This window comes from Durio zibethinus, chromosome 13, assembly GCF_047325235.1.
Source record: "Durio zibethinus cultivar Kanyao isolate XHJ-2024 chromosome 13, ASM4732523v1, whole genome shotgun sequence".
In the NCBI taxonomy this organism is placed as follows: Eukaryota; Viridiplantae; Streptophyta; class Magnoliopsida; order Malvales; family Malvaceae; genus Durio; species Durio zibethinus.
Genome location: NC_143174.1, coordinates 16496697 through 16506058, shown reverse-complemented (window position 1 = coordinate 16506058; position 9362 = coordinate 16496697). Strand labels below are relative to the sequence as shown.

General features: G+C 33.0%; 1 pseudogene; it reads left to right on the top strand.

Annotated features, from left to right (window-relative positions):
* The first annotated feature begins 261 nt into the window (after window positions 1–261).
* Window positions 262–8943, top strand: LOC111304028 (heat shock protein 82-like; annotated as a pseudogene).
* The last annotated feature ends 419 nt before the right edge of the window (window positions 8944–9362 follow it).

Sequence of the window (9362 nt, the reverse complement as noted above, 5' to 3'; positions counted from 1 at the left end):
TAATTTAATTTAATTTTTATTATTAAATTAATCAATTAATCAAATTATTTTTCTTTATTAGACTCCTTTTGAAACACAATATTAAGTTCTCACATTATTTATCAAACAAAATTTTAGATTAGAAATAGTCATTGTTAAGTTTTAAATAATACTGCATCTATCCTTTATTGTTTGTCCACTAAGAGTTTATACAAACTTTAAGAAAGAAAACTTAAGTTCATTTTTACTCTTTAGGCGCCAATTATTTTTAGACAACTTTTTTGCAAAGTTTTTGGCGCATGCCAACTTTCTAATTGAACAAAATTCATTAGCTTTTCCCGCTTACTCCGCACCAATCTTATTAAGATAATTAATGATTAAAATCCAAGATGTTTTCATTTTTCATGGCAATCAAAAACTTCTGATTTAGAATCAAGAAATAGAGCATGGATGGAGAAAGTTGTTGTCTCTAACAGGATTGAGGACTTTACTTGTTTGGTCATTGGAGAGTATGGGTGGAGTGCTAACATGGAAAGGATCATGAAAGCCCAAGCTGTGAAGGACAATAGCATGAGCTCTTACATGTCTCGCAAGGAAACAATGGAGATTAACCCTAACAATGGAATCATGGAAGAGATGAGGAAGAGAGCTGAGGCCGACAAGAATGATAATTAAGTCGGTTAAGGATCTTGTGCTCTTGTTCTTTGAGATTGCTCTCTTAACCTCTGGGTTTAGCCTTGATGATCCAAACACATTTGCCATTAGGATCCACAGAATGCTCAAGCTAGGTTTAAGCATTAATGAGGATGAGACCGATGGTGATGATGCTGACATGCCTGCTCTGGAGGAGAATGACGTTGAGGGTAAATTTTGATAATGCTGAGGATCATTACTTTGTGTAATGATAATAAATAAAAAAGTGATAGTAAATTTGAAAACTTAAGTATATTTATTGTTTATTTTGGATAAGGAATAAATAAATTAGGACTTCTTAGAAAGAAAGATGGACAATAAAAATGGGATGGAATTAGTAATATTTATATAAATGTAAGTGAGGAAGAAAAAAGGTAAAAAGAATAAAAACACAAACAAATATGTTATTTTGTTACATATAGCTAAAATATTACATAATATCTATAAAATATATAAAGCTGTCCCCAATTGATTTTATAAGGGGGACAACTCAGCACTGTATTAAACGAAATTGGGTGGGTAGATTTAGTAAGAACACCCTACTTTTAGAAGCTTTCAAAAGCTTCTCGAAGAAACTTTTTGTTGAAACTTTTAGAAGCTTTCAGAAGCTACTCAAAGAAACAGTCGGATATGAAAAAAAAGGCTAAAGCTTTTGAAGAGAAAAGGTTTTGGAGACTGATATGAGTGAAAAACAAAAGCAAAAAAAAAAAAAAAAGGAAGGGGAATGGAACAATAAACAAGAAGAGAGGAAGGAATCAAGGAGAGAGCTTGGGTTAAAGCTTGCGATGCTGCATTAATATAGGTTCTGAAGAAGTTTATAAGAAAAAGACTAGAACAGAGAGATTAGGAGAGAAGAAGAAAAAATAGTTTCTTTCCCAGCTGCTTTCATTGAAGGTTTTAATGTATGCACCGATCGGTATGATTTTTCATTTTTTTTTTTGTGCTCTTTTGGTCTCTACAAACTCTAATTCTCTTTGGTAAGGTTCAACAAAATGCAAATCTTCATGAAAACCCTTATAGGGAAGACCATAACCCTAGAGGTCGAATCCAGCGACACTATTGACAATTTTAAAGCCACGATCCAGGACAAGGAAGGTGTACTCTGTTGGGCTAAAAACCTCTAATCCAATCGCACCAGCGGAAGCGAAATCAAACAATAAATCAAACACACAAGAGACAATAATTTAACGTGATTCGGTCCAACTGACCTACATCCACAGATGAGAAACAAGATCCACTAGTTGTAGAGAATTACAAACTTATATCAAATCATCAACCTCACTCAACAATCAATACTCATAAGACACTCACAATCTCCTCTAGTCCTATGGAGTATTCTCAACCCAAACAAACACAAACCCAAACCCTTGTGCACCCTTTCAACATAACCAAACACATACCCATATGCTCCCATACATCATACCTATGTGAACCCTCTCAATCTCCTCTAGTCCACTCACAAACAAACATACATACCCATAAGACGTAGAGCCTTAATACTCCTATGGGGTGTCTATCCCACAAAACCCTCTAGTCCACTCACAAACAAACATACATACCCATAAGACGTAGAGCCTTAATACTCCTATGGGGTGTCTATCCCACAAAACCCTACAACTCTCTTACATCTTTTTCTCATACCTAACCTTGTAGAGACTTCACCTATTTATAACCATACAAACTTGCCCATTAAGAATCCATCTCCTCTTAGAATTCTTTTCCTGTAAGTCAAACTTGCCTATTAAGAATCCCTTTCCTTTTAGAATTCTTCTCTTGCAAGTCAAACTTACCTACTAAGAATCTTTTTTCTCTTGAAATTTTTCTTTTGCAAGTCTTCTTGTCCATCAAGCAATATCGACAAATCTCAAACAAATCTCAAACAAATCTCAAACAAATCTTTTATAGGATTTGAGTCAATATTCCCAACAATCTTCACCTTGACTCAAATTCCATCAATCATCTATCTTCATGCTAGACATGCTTGGCTCCACCTGTAATGGAAGTTTCACAATTATCTTCTCTTCTTTTGTGTCTTCACGCTTCATACAAACAAATCCTCAATTTTCAAAACTTAAACTCGAACTCTTCTCTTGAATCGAGCTCCTCTAAGCTTACTTCTTCCCATATCTCAAACCAATCTCTTCCCATATCTTGAATTGTCAACTATTCTCATGTCTCGAACCATCGGCTCTTTTCACATCTTGAATCTTTAACTCTTTTCACCTTTCGAACATTCAGCTCTGATATCATTTGTTGAAGAATACCACAGCTCTGATACCATTTATTGGGGATCACCAAAGCCTCCAATCAAATCACACCAGCGGAAGCGAAATCAAACAATAAATCAAACACACAAGAGACAATAATTTAACGTGGTTCGGTTCAACTGACCTATATCCACGGATGAAAAACAAGATCCACTAATTGTAGAGAATTACAAACTTACATCAAATCATCAACCTCACTCAACAATCAATACTCATAAGACACTCTCAATCTCCTCTAGTCCTATGGAGTATTCTCAACCCAAACAAACACAAACCCAAACCCTTGTGCACCCTTTCAACATAACCAAACACATACCCATATGCTCCCATACATCATACCTATGTGAACCCTCTCAATCTCCTCTAGTCCACTCACAAACAAACATACATACCCATAAGACGTAGAGTCTTAATCCTCCTATGGGGTGTCTATCCCACAAAACCCTACAACTCTCTTATATCTTTTTCTCATACCTAACCTTGTAGAGACTTCACCTATTTATAACCATACAAACTTGCCCATTAAGAATCCATCTCCTCTTAGAATTCTTTTCCTGTAAGTCAAACTTGCCTATTAAGAATCCCTTTCCTTTTAGAATTCTTCTCTTGCAAGTCAAACTTACCTACTAAGAATCTTTTTTCTCTTGAAATTTTTCTTTTGCAAGTCTTCTTGTCCATCAAGCAATATCTGACAAATCTCAAACAAATCTTTTATAGGATTTGAGTCAATATTCCCAACATACTCTTATCTTTTTTCCTGCTCTTTTTCCTTTCATTTTCACTGCCTTTTTTTTTTTTTTTTTTTTTTTCAGGATTTGACGATTTAGATTTTTTTGTGTAAATTTTGTCAGGTATCCTACCAGACTAGCAGAGACTAACCTTTCTCGGAAAGTAGCTTGAGGATGGCCATACTCTTGCTGTTTACCAAAAATATCCACTTTCACAAAATATGATATTGTTTGGCCATGTTTTTATGTACATCATAATTTATTCTCTAATTTCTTACAATTGGGGTTCTGTATGGTCAACATATCTCTTACATCTGCTAGAAATTTTATTCTCCAATCACTGACAATTCTTTATTTCAAATTTTTAGGTTGGCATTATAAACAAGTCCTTCATATCTTCAATGAAACAGGTTTGTTTCTAATGCATTTCAAAATTTGTGAAGGAACTCTCCTAAATTTTGGTTGCAGTCATAGTTATGAAAACATAAAATTAAACAATGAAAACTTTTTCACAATACGCTTCTTTTTCATGACGTGTGTTATATGATGCTACATCTCTTCAATAAACTTTCAATGTTTAATTTTCTATTGAAATAGTTTCACTCATAGCGGGTTACGTTGTTGAATGTTTATGTTAATAATAATGTGTAATTCCAGGGAGCGCTTCTGGTAAAATATTGCTCGAGGGGGTCTTCTAGACTGTGAGGCTGTTGTGATTCATCTTGAATTCGGACACTTGGGAGGCTTAGGAATTGATATTGCATGGATAGAATCATTTGACCCTGATGATCCAATTTTGAAATTAAAAAATGTTATAATTACACCTCATGTTGCTGAGGTTATTGAACCTTCTTATAGATCCATGGCTAAGGTATGCATCTCATCAAATCTTTTAGGTTGAAATAGGTTAGGGAACCTACAAAGAGAAAAATGATGACAATGCCAATATGTTTGATCGCCTAGATGATGAATCAATTCTTGGGGTTTTATTTTTTGGTTTCTTTTATTTTGGAAAGTGATTAATTCTTGGGTTTTTATTGTTTTAATGGTAGGTTTCAGAGGGCTATCAATCTTAATTGATTCAACACCATCGTCAAATCAAAATAGCAATAATGACAAGAAACCATTTCCATCTTTGGATTTGCAACAACACAAGAATGAACTAGAAGAATAGATAGCTCATGCAATCTTGATACTTAAGCTACACAACCTTCATCAACTTCCAACGGTAATCCCATCATTGATCCAAAGAGGGTTAAGAAGTAAAAAAACACAAACAGAGTTGATACTCTAATCCTTTAGGTTGATAGTTTTGTATACCTTTTGGCTCCAAATCAGTCACAAATGAAAATCGATCTACCCTGTTAATATAAAGTTTCAATTTTATTTCAATTTATAATTGAAATATAGATGACATATCACAAAATGCAAATCCTTGCAAATTCCTCTATTGATTCCAATACATCTCAATTGCCTCATTGGGGAAGAAATAATAGTAGTATAAATGTGAGTATGATTAATCTTTTCCCAAGTTTATTGCCATTTCTTTTGCTCATGAGTAGACTAAATCTAATCTATGGCTACTTTGACAGTAGATTGTGGTGGTCGTGGCCATTTCATTTTTAATTGGAGTAGTAGCAAGGGGTGCTATATATGCCAAGAAATTGTTTGGTAAGAAGGAAATCGCTCCAAAGTTTCAACCGCTATCATGAATGCAAAGTCTTGGGATTTTGGATGATTATAATGAGGGTGATACTATGGTTCCAGAAAGGAGTCGTAATGGTAATCAGTGGATTTAATTGACACAGCATTAGCCATTTTGGAAATCATCTGGTCGTTTTAATGTGAGGCATTATGTAGTTCCTGATTTGTAATTCATAGTTGACGGTACCAATAGAAACTTTATCTTTCCTATTGGATCTAATGTTTTAGATACACTTGACGAAAAATGATCAAAGTATGTATTTTAAAAAATGAAAGATTTAATGCTTATGGTAATTCTCTTTTCTCTTCTAAGGGGATAATATTGAGAAATTAATGTAGAACAATAGAGAAGACGCTATAATAGGTTGCTATAGGAATAAGGCGTCTTCAGATTTGAATCTGATAGAAATAAAAAGAAAAATGAACGTACCAAGCATGTTGCTCCCATTTTCTTTTGTTTTAATTATTTTCATTATGTTATCAAAAAGTTAATTAACAAATTTTGGGTGATGATCAGAATTCTAGCAAATCGGCAATCTTTCAACCATTTCACCACCGCATGAAGAAACCTATGTAGTCGTCAAAAAGTGCTCTATGGATCCTAATGAAACTGCCCAAAAGCTTCTTTAGTTGGGTAAAAATGAAGATTTAGATGTTTATTTTTGGATATCTTTATCCGTTTTGTAAGTTTTTCTTGCTTCTTTTTAAGGGTTTTGCGGCTTATAAGGGTTTGTTGGGTTTATGATCTATTTTTTCTGTGTGGTTTTTATGTTTAAAAGTTCAAGAAAGTTGGGATTTTTTAGAGATTGGATTTTCTTGCTTTTTGTCTGTTTTTTCTAACGGAAAGTGGATTGACCATCGTTTAGTTTGTTGGTTTCATGTTTTGTGTTGCAATAGTGAAGGAAGTTGAGATTTGAGAGGTGGGATTGGCTTGTTATTGTGCGTTTTGTTAATGAAAAGTGAAGCTTTCACTGTTTAGTTTCTTGGTTTTGTTTTTGTAAGGAAGAATGTTGTTTGGTTGCTAGGAAATGGGAGTAGATTAAAGAAATTCAATATATTGAAAAATCTGTGTGTTTTCTTTTTATTTATCAGCTATAGCAGTCCGCAAATCTCTTTATTTTATTTTTTCAATCTTTGTTCGGTTGATTAGACTTTTAAATAATTAGTTTTTACTATCATCATTTGATAATGTTGTTCAAAGCAACAAATCATTATTCTAAAAGTCGAAGTTTTAATTTTTCATCCTTAGTTTGGTGGTCAATGGTAGATAAAATTTTCTTTTAAGTCAAAAACCACCTTGTCTAACTTCAATGCACGAAAATGCTTAAAAAGGTCATTGCTGGTAAGTAGTTTTTCTTCTTTTTCCCATTGAAAAGTGTTTTTTGGTATGACATATTAAGAGTTGACTTTTTTTGGGGATATTCTAATTGCATTTATTGCATACTTTGTTTCTGCATAATGTATCTTACACTTTACTTTTTGAAAGAATGACCATCACATTGTTTGATTGGCAGAAACATTTCATGAGGTGAAAAGAAAATGCAATAAGAACAAGGAGGTAAGTGCTCTTTTCCTTTCCAAGGTGAAAATATAACCTTTTTTCATTTTGATATTCTTTACTTTCCACCTGCAGTCCTTGAGGCCCGAATAATCCTATTAACATGTCATAAATTAGCATGAATGAAACTTTTAATCCATGTGATCTCAACCAGAAATCAGGTGAAAATTTCTCATTTTGAGCTTATTGTTATTATCCAAATCAAGCAACCTCAAACAAAGGCATACTTAGCAAAAACCATATCCGACATGTATGCTGAATTTTCGACATCTGATCCGACAACCCAGAAAATATAATGAGCCGATTGCCACTTCTTCCAACAAGTTAAAAAAAAAATTGAGGAGAGGATCAAAAAGACTTACCAAAAGAATCCAAATGTGGCTAGCTTGGTTGTGAATCCTAAGTTTCCTAAAGAGATGTTTTAAAGGCAAGCTGCCCGGAGGACAGTTGTGTGGTTGGCTGTCTTTGTTGGAATCAACACATCAAGAATGTACGGAAACTCTTCGTAGCGGGTTTACATTCTAGCTACTTAACAGTCATCTTTTACCATTATATGTTCTATATATTATTGTGTTATTATTTTGGTGGCCAATTGATTGTTATAGACGGTTTTTCCTTTTTCCTTTTTTGTCGTGAGGACTTTTTTAAAGCAAAGAATATGGTATATTTTATATAAATTACAAAATTAAAGATAATTACTTAATTGTTTTGAGATAGAAAATATTTTCGAATGCACTAAAATGTCTTACGTGTTTCTATGCATAACACAATATTCTAAGAATACACTTAATTTCCTTAATAATTCTGTCAATTATATATGTTAGTCATATATATATAATTACGTATTTAACACAAAATTATTCCTAGATGTCTTTGTTTCCATTGTCTTCTTTTTGTTTCAATAGAAATTTCCTATCGTTTTGCTTTCTCTACCCAAACTTCATTCAATACATTTTTTATTCATGTACACTAAATAGTTAACAACATAAATAACTCAAAAACATTTGACTTTTTGTTTTAACTGTAATACCCACTTTTCACTTTCAAGTTTCAACAAATATATATATATATATATAAATATATTATATTCAATATTCTTATAATATTTATAAACCGTAAAATTTGACGAGTTTTTAGGAAAATAATTGATATTCCTTATTTGTCTGATATGTAAGTAATGCAATTTATCTGCCAAAATGTGAGTTTCTCCCCAACCAAATGCATAAAACCTTTTTAAGTTAATAGCCTGATTGAAGAAATTAAATAATGAGGGGAAAAAACTACAAAATGAATACATAAATAAAAAATTGGTCCTACATATTGCCATCAACCTCGGTGTCTACGCATTTCTCAAAAGTAACTAAAACCGGAGTCAAATGAACAAGCTCATCCTAATTTTGGTAATAAACAACAAATTTTTTGGCCGCAAGCCAATCAGCCAAATACTACATTTAAAACTTTTTTAACTTGATCATTATAATTTTATCTGTATTGGGATTAATCCAATCTTCCCATGCTTCTTTGGACGAATGGAAAGACATCAATTATCCTAAAAAGAAAAAAGATTTCTTAAGTTAATGCAGAATGTTTAAGGTGAACAGCCAAACTTAGTATGCTGGGTTTTGTATGTGTTAACATTTTCTTCAAAGTCCAATATGAGAATCTTTTCATAGATAGTATTTGGAATCAAATATCGTTACCTCCCATCCCTAACCACTCCATCAAACTAGACACAAAATATATATATATGAAAATTTTCCATTTTCCATTTCCTAATTCCTTTATTTTAATATCCTTTGATTTTTTTTTCCTTTAACTTTTTTTTCTAGTTTGTATAATGGCTCAAGACTATTTCCGGATAGCAGCTCATGATCATCCCGGCAAGGCAAGCCAATTCGCAGTGGGGATGTATGGGGGAAGATTGGAGTGGGGATGTCTTGCTGGAGAATCTGACTGCATCATCAAGACTCCAGCTGTACAACTTTCCCTTCAATTTCTAATTGCTTCAGTTTAATGTTATGTAAGGTTATTTAAACTTCAATTACTCTTCCATGCTTTTAGGCTCACTTTGATGATAAGTTTATACAAAAAAAAATAAGTAAATAAACAAAGATACTTTGTTAAAAAAAAAAAAATCTGGTTTTGGATATTTGTAGGCCTAGACATTTTCCATTTCAAATGCCCATTTTTATACTCATCTTATTGGATAGAGAATAATGGGCTTATATTTAAAGCCCTAGCTTTGGAGGATATGTCTTCTAGGCCTATGGATGTGGCAAGAATTGGGGGCTTATGGTTGTGGTCACATTTGGTTCAATGGAGGTATTTCTCCAAAACACATCCCCCTCCCCCATATAATTCTTGTATTTATCTGTTTCCCAACGTATTAACTTACATCAATCAATCAATCAAAAGTCAATTTCATTAATGACC